The sequence below is a fragment of the Pteropus medius genome, unplaced genomic scaffold (assembly GCF_902729225.1).
Source record: "Pteropus medius unplaced genomic scaffold, Ma_sr-lr_union100, whole genome shotgun sequence".
NCBI lineage: Eukaryota > Metazoa > Chordata > Mammalia > Chiroptera > Pteropodidae > Pteropus > Pteropus medius.
In genome coordinates, this window is record NW_024345601.1 from 16,484,233 (window position 1) to 16,499,837 (window position 15,605).

The 15,605-nt window shown below is 34.0% G+C and overlaps 1 protein-coding gene and 1 pseudogene across 6 annotated transcripts in view; one reads left to right on the top strand and one right to left on the bottom strand.

Annotated features, from left to right (window-relative positions):
* Nucleotides 1-15,605, bottom strand: part of ZRANB3 (zinc finger RANBP2-type containing 3) — a 279,275-nt gene that overhangs the window by 227,441 nt on the left and 36,229 nt on the right. The gene's annotated exons all lie outside the window — the stretch shown is intronic.
* On the top strand, nucleotides 9,572-9,690 carry LOC120612043 (uncharacterized; annotated as a pseudogene).

Genomic DNA, 15,605 nt, shown 5'->3' on the forward strand with positions numbered 1-15,605 from the left:
TGTGTCTATTCATTAAAAACTGTAAACTATGTTTGCTTTAGTAAGTTGATTTTAATATCCAGATAAGTTATTCATAATGACATCACTGATCTAGCTCTAGTTATGATCTAGCTCTAGTTAACTCAATCTATATAAAAAGACAGTACAGATTCTCACAAACTTAGGAACATGACTCAAGCGGCATTTCCTCTCTGCAAGCAAAATAAAATGACTAACATACTAACTTTGAAACAAAATGCTGAATTTGATTTGTCACCACATCCCACTACAAAAGATTTGGCTTCCCAGTAAGGAAAATTTAGCTCACTACAAGCACCCTCCTACTTCACCTCCTCCTTCTTTTGCCCAATGAGGTAGCTATAAGAATGACTGCACTATTCATCACATTTGTAACTTTAGAGAATATATTTCAGCTTCTAGTTCTAGTTACAAAAACTTTAGACTACTGGATCCCAAATCTGATTACATGCTGGAATCTCCTGACAAACTTAAAATAACAAATAAACAAACAAACAAGCTCATACCTAGGTCCTACTCTCAAGGATTTTCATTTAATCAGTATGATGTAGTTTGGGCAACAAAATTTTGAAAGCTTTCCAGGTGATTTTAATACCAACAAAGTTTGAGAACCACTATATAACATGAAGATTTTAGTAGTAGCAGTCATGCCTGCTCTTCTTAACATGTTACATTTACTTTTTCATTTTTCACATTTTTTAGGTTGATAAAATATAGGTTATATTCTATAATCATAATTAAACTTCCATACTTTGAACAGAAAGTTCTTTTTTAAAAATGATAATCAATACACACACAGCATATACAATGTTAGGGTTTAAATGAATACTGTTCATAGCAGAACCAAGAAGTGTGCTCAGGTTGCATTTCTTTCTCTACTATGCTACCTCAAAGTCAGAAGTTTCTTTTTCTTTAATTCCATTAATTTCTCAAAATCGTATTATTTTAATCTGGACATTAACTTTTTTACCTAGTTATTTTATACTAGATTTTCTGGCCATCTTTTTTTGTTTTTACTGAGATAAAAAAAAAAAATGTCTGTTTAACCATAGTGCCAATATTATCCTGCCTGTTATTAATTCTACTTTATCGATTTTTATTCCAGTCTTCTTGGACAAAACAGAATTCCTTCTTTAATATGGTCTGATTGCTTCTCTTGCATGATGCATAAATGTCATCTGGAACTTTTACTCACTGAACTTTTGGGTCATTTTCATTGGTCGTTGTATCCTCTCTTGTTTCTCACACTTGTTTTAACATAAAAAGTCTCAACTACCAAGGTGATAAGTCATTTATCTCTTCATTTGACTGCACATATATTCAAGTGTGAAAATGACTTTAATTTGACGTCATGTTTTCTATAGTTTGCTTGGGTATAGAATTTTAGGTTAAAATTCATTTTTCTTCAAAACTTTGATGAAATTGCCCCACTGTCTTATAGTATTCACATTCTACTTTTGTTTCTTTTCTCTAGAAGATTTTTGGGATCTCGTATATAATCCTGATGTTTTGAAATTTCACAAGAATGTGTTTCCTTCATTCTACTTGGTACTCAGGGAGACCTTTTAATCTGGAAATTCATGCCTTTCTTCACTTTTCACTATAAACACCCCAAATTTATTGCAAGCTTAAGCGCTAGGAACTGTGTTAGTTCGAGGGTGGCAGTAAAGTACAAAAAAACCCAAACAAACAGTTTGCAGTCACGGGGCTAAAATCTTAGTGAGGGGAACAGAATAAACGATATAAGTTAAATGTATAGTATATTAGATAATGATTAGTGCTAAGGTTAAAAAAGCAAGAAAGTGGAAAATGAAATAGTAAGGAAGAAGGCATGGAAATATGGATCGGGTGGCCAAGGAAGGCCTCACACAGAAAGTGGATTTTGGATAAAGACCTGAAACAAGTAAGGAAACTAAGGCATGAGGGTTAGCATGGTTGGGGAAGGCCATTCCAGGCAAAGGGAAAATGAGTACAAAGGTTCTGAGACAGATGTATGTCTGGCGCAGCAAAGTGAGCTGAGGGAGGGAGAGGAGGAGGTTATGAAGTTAGAAAGATTATGGGAAGCAAGATTCTGTAGGCTCTAGTCAGTCTTAGTAAGGACTTTGGCTTTCACTCTGTGATAAGATACCATGATTGGGAGAATCTGAGCAGAGGAGTGACAGGATCCCATTAATGTTAAACAGGATTATTCTAACTGCTCTGTTGAGAACACATACAGAAGGAAAGGTCAGTTAGAAGAAAACAGTTGGAAGCCTGCTTAATAATGTCAGACAGAGATGATGGTGGCTTGAAAGCAGGGGTAGCAGTGAGGATAGTGGGAAGAGTATGAAGTTCTATACATATTTTGAAGGTAAACTTGACAGGATATTCTAATGTAGTGGACTTATGGCATGAAGAAAAGGGGTCAAGAATCAACCCAAACTCTTTGGTCTGAGGAAATGGAAGAATGAAGATATCAATAACTGAGATGAAATAGACTGAGAGAGAAGCCAGTTTCTGGCAGCACATATCAGGAGTTTGGTTTTAGCTTTATTAAGTTTGAGATACCTATTAAACATCTAAGTAGGATGTTAAATAAGCAGTTGGATATACAGAGCTGAAGAGTAGATAAGAAATCTGGTCTGGAGATACATATTCGGGAGCCATCAGCAAGTAGATGACATTTTAAATGTTGAAACTTGATGAAATCTCCTAGGGAAGGCATAGGAAAAAAAAGAAGAAATATCCAAGGACTATGCCCTAGGACACTCTATCATTTAAAAGAAGGAACCATGAGTAATAGCCTGCATAAGCCACTATGAAGAAGTAGCCAAGAAAATGACCATCCAATTATGGTGGTATAAAGAGGTCAGTGATTTCTTCTCTCTCTTTCTCTTTCTTTCTTTCTCTCTCTCTCTCTCTCTCTACTCTCTCTCTCTCTCTCTCTCTCTCTCTCTCTCTCTCACACACACACACACACACACACACACACACATTATTAAACTACACAGAATTTTAACAACAATCATTTCAGGGTTGTAGATTGATGCAGAAAACAAATTGAGAACATTTATTCTTAAAATCATACTAAAGCTCCAAGAAAAAACAGCAGAAGACTATGGCCTTTTGCCTGAGGTTGGTCCCACTGCACCCCACACCCACCAATTCTGTTGGCAAGAATAGTAGTTTCTTTTTTTAACTTTTTTTAATTGTGGTAAAATACACATATAAAATAACATAAAATATACCAATTTAATTGTACTAGTTTAAGTGTACATTTCAGTAGTGTTGAGTATATTCTTGTTGTTGTGCAACTAATCTCTAAAACTCTTCATTTCACAAAACTGAAACTCTATACCCATTAAACAACCACTCTCCATTTCCCCTCTCTCCCAGGCCCTCTCAACCACCATTCTATCTTCTGTCTCTATGAATCTGACTGCTCTAAGACCAGTTTTGCCATCATGGGGTTGCAGTGAAAACCAGCAGCTTTGCTGCCAGAGGGGTCAGACTCAATTAGAGATGGAGGATAAAAAACTCATGGCTTGGCCCTTTAAAGGTGATGGACTCACATGGCTTTTCAAGTTTGTCAAGTAACAGAGGGAGAAATAAAATAACATACTGGAATAACATTTTAAAAGTTTTCATTGTATGACAAATATATTGGAATTAGCACTAGATGTCAGCCTTATGTAAGAACATTTTGGCATTCTACCTTAAAAGTGTATTTCCCTATTAACAAAAAAATACAAGTGAAAAACAAAAAGTGGTGGACTTAAATGAAAATGAGCAGAGAAAATGTGAAGCTCTACTACATCCAAAATTGTGATCCCAGCTGGGATTAGCAGTGGACAAACCAGAAATTTAATGGGACATCCTAGCAATAAGAGAATCATAAAAGGGTTGAGATAAATTCTCCACACAGTCTCTGGCTGACTAAGAAACTACAGAGCTTGGTTAAAAGTGAAAACTAAGAGAGGCTTGGGAACCTCAATCTACATATAAATTGTTAGGCAGGAGGTGGAAACCTTAAGGGCTCAAGGTGTTAAAGCATAATCTCTACCCAAACCATTGGCTGATGACTATGCTATACAGACAGAGGGACAACACCTAAGAATCTAGACTAAAAAAATAAAAAATAAGAATAAAAACATTGCATTGATCAGAGACATCATTGGCTGCACACTGTGGGGAACAAAGAATGTAAAACAGCATCCAGATCTGTTATGTTATCTAAAATATACAGTTTCCAACCAAAAATTACTAGACATACAAATAAACAAGAGGAAAAAAATCAGTTAATAAAAACTAAGTGGGACTAGATGTTGAATTTAGCAGATAAAGAAATCAATGTAACTATTACAAATACATACAAAGAATTAAAGGAAAATAGGATGACTATTATTCAATTTGGATATCTTAATAAAAACATAGAAATTATAAAAAATAACCAAATGGAAATTCTGGAATTGAAAAGTACAATAACTAAAAAATTTCTCGAGGGGCTTATGGTAGGTAGAATTCTATGATGGTCCCCTAAGACCTCCCCACACCCTCATGCACACACCCTGCGTAAACACAGAGGAGTGATTAAAGGGTTCATAAATGATAGCAAGAATTAATGGCATTAGCCTCAAAAGATGGATTTGCATTCTAATAAAGAATTAATGATTTAAAGGTCTCAACTGGAAGCTAGAAGAATGCCAACACCACCAGTTGGCCATAACACCTCTTAGATATGGACAAAAGAGCTTACAAAAACTACACAGAAAACTATAAAGTCTGTGTGTTGGGGAGAACTAAAATGTTATGTAAAATGTTTGCATATATGTAAACATGCACATGAATAATGGCAAACTATAGAAAACTGTATTATCTAAAAGTGACTGCATCAATACATATATGCCTTACTGTTCAATTGTACACCTGAAACTTACTGGATTTCGTTAACCAATGTCACCCAAAAAAATTTTTAAATAAATTTAAACAAACAAACAAACAAACAAATAAATAAATAAAAGTGATTGCATCAATATCTCTCATTATACATGTTCGTCTTGCAAGGTGATATTGACTCTCCTCTTAAATAGTTCGTCTATGTCTACAGCCAGAGTGACACTGGGTGACTTCCAAGGTTATCATAAAAGGAAATACAACTTCTGCCTAATCCTTCTTGAATGCTTTAGTTACCATGCTTCGAGGGATTGTAGAGATCCCAGCCAAAAGCCTGAATCAACTGCTAGACATGTGACTGAGAAAGCCTTCAAAACGACTTCAGCCCTGCTACTCTCTGACTGCAACTGCATGAAACACTAAATGAGAACTTCTCAGCTGAGCCCAGCCAAACCTCTGAAACATGGAGAAAGTAAAACAATTGCTATTTTAAGCCTCTAAGCTTTGTGGTAGTTTATTATGCAGCAACGGGTAATCGGAATAAGAACAATCACTGAGCACCTAATCTGTGCCAGGCACTGTGCCAAGCGCTTTCCAAAGATCACTGTATTTCATCCATACAATTATTTAATGAGGTGCTATTATTACTCATTTTGTAATGAGCAAAATGATATTAATAGAGGCTAAATAAGGCCATGATAAGAGGTAGAACTGACACTAAAACAAAGGTCTCCCTCATTCCAAAGTTGAGGTTTGTTTGCATTAGAAATATTCTATGATGGATGATAATAATAACAATAATAACTCATTTATTGAAAGCTTCTATACCAGTCACTTTTCTTAGCCAGTCACTTTTTGAAGCATTTCACATGTTCTAACTGTCTTAATCCTCACAAATGCCCTATGGTGCAGGTAATATTATTATTTTGCTTTTATAGATTAAGAAGTTGAGGCATATGTCATTAATCATCAGAGAAATGCAAATTAAAATCACTATGAGATATCGCCCCACACCTGTCAAAATTACTATCATCAATAAATCAAGAAACAATTGTTGGCAAGGATATGGAGGAAAGGGAATCCTCATGTATATTGGTGGGATTATAAATTGGTACAGCCTTTATGGAAAAGAGTATGGCATGTCCTCAAAAAATTAAAAACAGAACTACCATAAGATTCAGCAGTCCCATTTTTGGGTATTTATCTAAAGAAATCCAAAACACTGATTCGAATGACATGTGCACATCTATGTTCATTGCAGCATTATTTACAGTAGCCAAGACATAGAAGCTACCTAAGGGTCCACTGATGAACAGAGAAAGAAAAAAGTGGTACATATATATAATGGAATATTACTCGGCCATAAAAAGACTGAAATCTTGACATTTGCAACAACCTGATGGACTCAGAGGGTATTATGCTAAGGTAAAGAAGTCAGAGAAAGACAAACTCCATATGATTTCACTTTTATGTGGAATCTAGAAAAACAAAACAAACAACAAAACAAAACAAGAAATAAACTCATAGATAAAAAGAACATTTGATGGTTGCCAGATGGGAGGGGGTTTAGAGGATAGGTAAAAAAAGGGAAAGGATTAAGATGTACAAGTTGCCAGTTATAAAAACAGTCATAGGTATGTAAAGTAAAACATACAGAATATAGTCAGTAACATTGAAATAACTATGCATGGTGTCAGATGGGCACTAGGCTTATCAGCATGATTTCTTCCTAAATTATATAAATGTCTAATCACTATGTTGTACACCCAAAACTAATGTAATATTGTGTATCAGCTATAATTGAAAAAATATTAATAAAAAATAAAAATTTTTTAAAAAAAGAAGTTGAGGCCCAGAGAGCTTAAGTAACTTGCTCCAAGTCAAACAGCTAGTAAATGGAAGAGCCACCACTTACACTAAGGCAATAAAACTTCAGAACCTTCTCCTGTTGCTTTTATATTATTCTTTAAATTACAGAAAGCATTCTAGCCAAGATAGAGTAACAGAGACTTATCTTCCTACCTAAAATAACCCCCACAACTACAAAATAATTAAGCAATGGTTGTTAAGACACTGGATATGAGGCAACAAGGGGTAGTGATCCCTGAAAAACAGAAACCAAACGATGTGAGCTCTAAAAGTGCCAAAGCTTACAGCCTGCAGAGAGCTTTCAAGAGGAACCCAGGCAGCGCCTGATAGTCTCCACAGTTTACCTAAGTTGAGGAGATGGTGCTGGGAGTCTGGGGGAACCAAGAAAATTAAATTTCACAGGGCAGGGTACTAAAGAAGAAAGCACTGCCCAGACAGAGCTCTGAGACCTACAAAGGGGCCCCTCTTTAGCCAAGGACTGATTGGGGCATGCCTGTCAGCAAACTACCTGAGTCTAGAGAAAGAATCACTTGCAAGATCAGAGAGAACAATCTCCACACCAGGAATAGTTCCTGTTCATAATTCCCAAATAAGTGGTAAACAGAATGTCTACAAATTAGGTTTGATGACAAGTTCATAATATAGGCTTTTGCTATAGATAAATATAATCAATATTAATATTACAATATTATGGTATTATAGTTTAGTACTACAAATATGGGTCTAAAACCATGAGCTTTAAACTGAAGATATTGTACTTACACTGACCAGACTAGGGTATAGTGAAAAGAAATTAGTTCTGAAGTTAAAACTCTTCAAATAAAGGTTCTGCCATTTTCTGACTGAGAAAACTTAAATTCACTGAGCCCAGTTTCTTCATTAGCAAAACCAAGGCAACAGTATATGTCTCAAAAGATTAAGAGGATTAAATAATTTAAAGCATGTAAATCATTTAACAGTCTCTAGTCAAAGTAAGAATTCAATAAACATTTCTGGCCTGGAAAAGACTGAACTGGATGTAAATTCAAATGGAATTTAAAGTAGAGTAAAAACATTTATTACCTTATTTTTTCAATCTTCAGAGATACGCTTGCACATATATATGAATAAATTGCTGTGCTACCAATAAATAATTTAAAGACTAGAAAAAAAAAAACATAAAGGCACCGACAGACACTTTCTCCAACTAATCTATTAGCATAGAAGTCTTCTTTACTTTGGTTGATCACAACTACTACAAAGCTCCTACTTCCCTGTAAATGAGACCCCAAGCGTCATTTTCAACATTGTTCCCAAAGGCTGCATCCAGTTATAATCGATGACTACGCTTCCATATAACTAAGATACAAACATACACAGTATTTAAAAGTTTGTGATTTGCTTTAAAAAATATCCATTGGGGGACAGGGCTCGGAGGATCTACTTGGGTTAGTAACTATCAAAGCTGACGGGTACATAAAAGTTCATCATATTATTCCTTTTCTGTTTTATATGTATTTGAAAAAGATCTACATTAAACATTTAAACAATGTTATGGGGAGATGACATAAGTAACTAGAAATTTTTATTGGAGCACTTGTAATATTCTTGTCTTTCCAGAAAATGCATTAGGTCTTGCTTACAACTGCCAACTACCCCTGCTTTTCCTTCTATTTTTCTACAAAAACACTGTCAGAAAGTTTCTCTTGACTGACACAAGCACTGGCCACAGAAATTGACTCTAGATTTATAATCTTGGGAACTAAGTTTAATTCAGAAAAAAGCAAGTACTTTGACCTTGGAAGAAAAAGTTCCAAATCCATTCATCTACAAAACCGTGAGTTTCTACATGTTAAAGTTTGCTGCATCTGTGGAAGATGCAAGTATCCACAACTCTCATAATTTTAGGAAGCAAAAGCACAAGTAAAAAGGCTGACTTATAAAATCTCAAAGACATGCTATAACTAATTTCAATAGACAAATAAGGCCAGTTCTTGAAAGCAAATTAAGCTGTTATCATTTTGACATAAATATATCCCAAAAAGTGTTTCTCAGAGGAAAATACACTTTTATTTATTTAACACTTCTCCCCTTCAAAAAGTATAAGAGTTGAGGTAATGCAACTTAGCTAAATAAGGTCCCAAGTCCTTTTGTTCTTCTTCCCCTTAACAGCCCCAGAGCTCTCAAATGTCTTCAGAGCTCGGGTAAAAACGGCAGTGGTAGCAGGCGGGGAAATGTGGAGGCCCAGGGACCAATGACACATTGTTCTCCTTAGAGCAGAGGTTGCAAACTGGTAGTCTGGCTTACAAGAGGAATAATTGCTTTGTCCCAAGAGTGCGTTTTTGGAAATTTACATTAGTGGCTAACATTTAACAGGAGAGCAGGAAGAAAATAGAATGGAAGAAGGTTAGAGTTAGAATGGTATCTCCCAGTTCCTGGCAGGTAGTAGGTCTGTTGTAATGATTCCTGAGTGCATACATGGATAAGCTTCTTCATTCTATTGATTATTAAGCAGACTTATCAAAGGACACCCATGCAAAATATCTTATATTTGGAAATCCTTAGTTCTTGTTTTTTAAAGTTCAGATGGGTAGGATGATGGCAGAGTTAGGTAACTGCCATGTAAGGTGGAAATATTTACATGAACTGCAAATCGATTCAACCCACCAAGAGGGAAAATAGAAATTCAGAAAAGTATGAAATGTCACTGATGCATTTGTTCTTCGAAATTCCTCTGGAAGAGCCAGTCTGTTTACATCCTGAGAATGATGATGAACTGTCACTTGGCCTGAATTTTTAGACTTTAAAAGGTTTTTATGAAAAAATTCCTAAACACTACAGCCATGCTACCCTGAACAAGCCTGATCCCATCTGATCTCGGAAGCTAAGCAGGGTCGGGCCTGGTTAGTACTTGGATGGGAGACCACCTAGAAAGACCACGTGCCATAGGTGTAAAAAATAAGGGATTGTAAGCTGGCAAGGTCCTTGCAATCTGTGAGGTCAACCAATGGTTGTCTCACCTAAAAAAAAAAAAAAAAAAAAATTCCTAAACAGAAAAAATTAAAGTTAAAATTTAAATTTAAAAAGGATGTCCTGATATAATTTCTAAAATAAGGTAATTAAAATGTAAGTTAGTAAGGAAATAGCATATTCACTCTGAGAATATTTATCCCACCATATCATAAATATTTACTGAGTAGCAAAATAAAGTTGATGGTTTCATGTAACAGATATTTTGCAGACCAAGTAACTGACAATCTAAATTAGATACTTGAAGAGGAATATAGGTTAAACGCCAACGACTCAGAAGAGAGTCACTAGGAAAGTAAAGAATCTAAAAAATATGACATAAGAATAGGTGAATAAATTAAGAGGAAAAATGTTTGGAAAGACAAGGATCAGGCATGATGGCAATCTTCAATTATATGTACGGGCCTTGCAAAAACAGTTTAATGAGCTGTTGAAAGTTTTCTACCATAGCATCTTGTGGTAGAAAAAACTATGAGTTAACCTGCGATTCAAGTTTGGACCTGGCCACTAAAGATCTGTGTTTCAGATCTTAGATGAATCACTTAACCTCTATGGGTCTCAGTTTTCTCTTCTATTAAATGGACAATAATAGTATATAAAGATCTTTCAGCTTTAGAATGCTACAATTCAGTGATATGAAAAGTTATTGCATAAAAAAACCTCTTTAAAAAGTTTATATTCTCTAAATGTGATGCTATCACTAATATTATAGATAGCAGGTTTTCATTTCCTTTAAGGTAATTGAGCTGTAGGAGGTTATGTCTCTCTCGGTCCAATTCCCTTTCCTATGGCTTAGTTTATATTTCTTGCTATGCCTTCTCCTAGAGCCAGGTTTGAGACCGTGCCAAGTCGTTTTCATTCTGTTTCCATTCCTCTTGTTAACTATGCAGTGATAACTTTCTCCCTTAAGATTCCCAAATACCCAGCCTCCTGTCCCATCCTCTTCAGTTGTTCATCCTCCCAGATGAATTCCATGAGCATTTCTAAACTGTATGTGGTTGTTCTTTCAGGTATATCACAGAATTCAGTTAAAGGTAATATGCACAAGTGAAGCAGCGCAATAGGCTGATACACATGATATATTGACTACCTCTAACTTACCAACATCAATCTTAATTCACCTTATCTGTACCATGCTCATCCCTTTCCCCCTTGGAAGGTGCCCCACCCCATCTTAAGTTCTCAGAACCTTCAGTATTGATTATCCCGTCTGCTACCTGTATCTTCTAATTCTCTGCCTTTGCTGAATCACTTTTATTACACATGCTAAGCATTATCCATCTTATTTTGCCTCTCTGGCTTCACTTTCTCCCACCTTTTCACAACCAAGCTTCCAGCCTCATTTTGTGCCTCTCTCTCAACCCCACCACCCCAGACCCACTGATCTTTTTACAATTTCTTTAAAGCGCTGGCTCTGGAAATAAAATGTATGCTGGCTCCTCCATTTACACTAGTCAGCATAGGAAAATTATTTCACTTCTGTACCTTTGTTTTCTGGCTTGCAAAGTGAGGATAATCATTTTTAAAGTGAGGATACCAGTTCAGTATACATGTGTTGAAAAAATAAATCCTGCACAGAATTTATACTTTAAAAAACATATAGTTAAATTTTGAGTTAACTATAATAAAGTTATATATAAAAAATTGGCAGATAATCGAGGCATTTTATCCTTCCATGTCCCTCTTATTATCTGCTGTTTAGTTCCTTTATCATTCATTAGTGTCACCATTATTGCTTAGCAATGATCAGAGATGCTTGGAAACTTAGATCAGTGCAATTACTACTTCACGAATGCTCTAACTACTGTCATGTTTTACTTAAAAAGCAAGAAGAAACATGTTTAAAATAATCTTCTAGAATAATATGTGGATTCTTCTTCTATATGGTATTTCTCTAAATACTGTGCTCTCTTCATCTGAAACAATCCCATGAAAATTCCCTACTTATATTCCACCCTGTTAGTAAATGCTTATCTGTCCTTCGAAACCCAGCTCAGACATCAGTCCCCTGAGAAACATTCTCAGATCACCTTTGTTCCACGTTTCCATTTTCAAGCAGAATGCCCTCTGTACCCTGAACATCTTTCTACTGTGACATCTATCACATTGTAATAAATTTTTTTTTATGTATGTTCTGCTAGTAGGCAGTGTATTTCTTGAAGATAAGAAAATGTCTTATTCATTCTGCATTCCAAGGGCCTCTCTCTATGCCCCGTATATAGCCATTCAGTGGACATTTATTTGAAATGACTTCAGAAAACAAATAAGGTATTTGGAACCTGATTTGAGGAACACCAGTTAAGAAACAAAGTCAAATTCTATGAAAATGTCATTCCAATTGGAAATTATTACTGGACATTACCTATAGGATTTACATTTTACCATTAAGATAAAATGACAAAATAAAAAATTCTTATAGATCTGACAGATATATTTGCAAACAATGATTTAGTAGAGAGAACTAAGGATCAGTTTTCATAAATAGTTTGAATTCTACTTCTCTCTGATACTATACAATACTGAGAAAATCATCAAGAACTACCCACCTCAACATATCTTTCCCAATACAGCAGGGGTAACATCTAAGATGAGGTCATAAAAACGAAAGTGTAAATGAAAGATAAACATGCTACTGAATCCAAGCAATGATTACCATAGAAACAAGTATTATTGATTATAACTTAAAATTAAACCTCTGCTGATCAAATTAACCTTTAATTGACTAAGAGAAGGCTCAGAAAGAATGACAAATCAATATTTTTCTACATGTGCAACACAGTCTAATTGAAAGTTAATCTTATATATACACACGAAGATAAACATACACCTACATGATACACATACACATGTATCTATCTCATAGAAATTGAGATTTACTTAAAATGTTTCCATGATTCCTCCTTACTAAGGCAAATAAACAGCTCATAAAATAATATTGGTTATACACCTGAAACTAATATAAAATAATATTGAATGTCAACTCTAATTGAGAAATAAAATTTTTTAAAAAAATAATAATATTAGTTATTTGATCACAACTTTGGTTAATAAAATATAAAAATAACACATAATGCAAAATACAGATGATGTATTATTGAACTGTACACTTGAAACCTATATAATTTTATTAACCAATGTCACCCCAATAAATTTAATTTAAAAAAAAGTAAAAAAATATACATACATACACACATATAAGAAAAAATGATAAGAAATAAACCAAAATGTTAACAGTGGCTATCTTTGGGTTGGGGAATAGTACATAAGTCATGTATTTTTACTTTACCAAATTATCTACAATGATCAGATGTTACTTTTACAGTCAGAAAATAGTTATTTGAAAAAAATCTAAGATAAATAAATATCTGGTCATAGAGTTATTTTAATCATAAACAGATTAAGAACATGATTAATAATTTTATTTTAAAAATATAACCATAATAATCATAATAGAAATCAGTTTGAATAAAATTTCATTTTGAGAAGACAAGAGAGACAAACTGCTTATTTGGTATTTTCTTTCTGATAGAGTCCAAAACAGGCATGCAATGCAATAGAAATCACATCTATGCTATCATCTGTAACAGCAACAAAATATCCCTCAGAAAAAGATTTATGTACAAATGCGAATATATATTATGGATATAGCACCTAAAAAATTTAAGAACAGAGATTTTGTCTAGCTTCAAATCCCAACTCTGCTGTTAGGTGGGCAAGTTACTTTACTTCTTAAAGCTATAACTTTAAGAAAGACGGAATAACACAACTACCATAGGAGAGATCTTATAATAATCACATAACAAAAATGAAAGTGTTTTTTAGAGGGCTTGCTTCACAGCAAGAACTGCCTTTTTGCCATTATCAAAAGAACTTTACATTCTTCTCAACAAAATAGAAACTTTTTAAAAAAAGCATTGGTTGAGATTCTCAGTTTGGAAAAAGAATGTTATTTAAAAGAGGAATGAGAATTCCAATAAAATAATAAAGTTTAGTTAGCATGTGGTGAAAAAACCCAGGAAGTATTCCTTAAAAATCAAACCGAAAAATCATACAAACAAAATCTAATTTGGGAAGTCCAACCAAAACAACATTTTGGATAATATAAGAAATACATTTAAGAATATATAATGTTACTATGCAAAAGAATACCTCAATTAAAATTTAATATCAAATTAACTTTAGACTGAATCTGAGATAACATTCCCATACAATCCACTGTTTTTATCATTGAAAAAGCATGAGCTCCTTTTCAAGACATAGATTACTGCTTGTTAAAAGATCATTTAACTGTTGATAAATTTGTTATTCATACAGGATTTAACAAATATTCTAAAATACTCCAAAAGGAGATGTTTTAGTCTCTTGATTTTAACAATTAAAAAACCCAAAGCACAGAGAAATGAAGTACTTCAAATTCTGAATCAAACTTTTTGTCCTATAAACAATGATTTTTTTTATGATAAAAAATGTTACTTCACTTTTTTTTTTCAGAAAAATATTCACCAAGGCAATGAAAGAAATTATAAAGAGTTCTTTAATGAATATAGCTCCATTAAGCAGCCTGCTAGAACATGGTGTAAAGAGAATCGGCACATATTGGCTTTTTCAAGTGTGGGTGTCCTGGTATTCTTGGGATTTTTCGCCCACCCATGTGAGTCAGTTTTATATAACACAGTAACATATAATTTCCCTCCTACTCTGAAGCCAACACTTCAGAGATAACATCACCATTCGTTATTTAAGGAAAATGGTAACTCGGAAAATTTTAATATTTTACAAAATTTGCAAACAACCAAATTATTCCTATGTCAGCAATAAGCTCCTCGGCTTCCAAAGGAGCATTCCACTGTGTTTCAGCATTGTAATAGTTTTGGGGAACATGCTAATATATAAAGCATTTCAATGTACTCAAATAGCACAACTGTATTTAAAAATCTAGATGTTTTACCAACTATTACTCATTTTTGTACATAGAGAAAATCAAGTAATTAGGCAGTGATTTAGCAATTACATTCTTACTGAGGAATTATTTCCATGGCTACTAAAGGTAATTAAGTACCAGGGTTCAAGAAAAGTAGGATTGATTTTGTTTTCTCTATAGCACATCAAATATTCCTTTTCTGAAGGGTAATTGAAAAGATATATGTGTAAAATCAACCACAAATGTAAGAGGAATGTTCAGATCTTTTTGTTGTTTATGCTAAAATAAAACAGTGGTTCCATGAGTTGTTTGAAAATCTTATTATACTGAGATATTTTCTATGAAATTATTTATCATGATAACTTTATTTTCCTTACATTGGAAGGAAGGAGTCTCCAAAGGAAGAAAAGCAGATAAGAATGAAGGATGTTATTTAAAATAGCAAATAGATACAAGAATGAATCTTTTCCTTTAAAGATTCATGGTATTATAAAGAGAAGCACCAACTTTATATAGAATGGGAAACTAATTTAAAATAAAAAATACTGTAGTAGATGACTGCATGGTACATGAATCATTTCCACCTTATACAGCCTACTCAAATTAGACATGACCTGTTTAAGCCCACAGATGTTACACATAGCTTGGTGGTGTTATCTCAGGGTGCTCACATTGCTGCTAAATAACTTTTTTTCCTCTGTTTTGAATCATGATAGGTCAGAATCTACAGTATTTCATTTTAACATGAAGCTTCAATATTCTCATGGAAGGCAGGGTGGTAAAATAGAAAGAGTACCTGCCTTAGTTAAGCAGAAATAGGTCCAAATCTCAACTATATCTTTTATTAGCTTATAGGTCTTATACTTCAGAAAATTATCCTGAGAGTTGTTGGGCAGTCCACTGCTGATAAATTTGT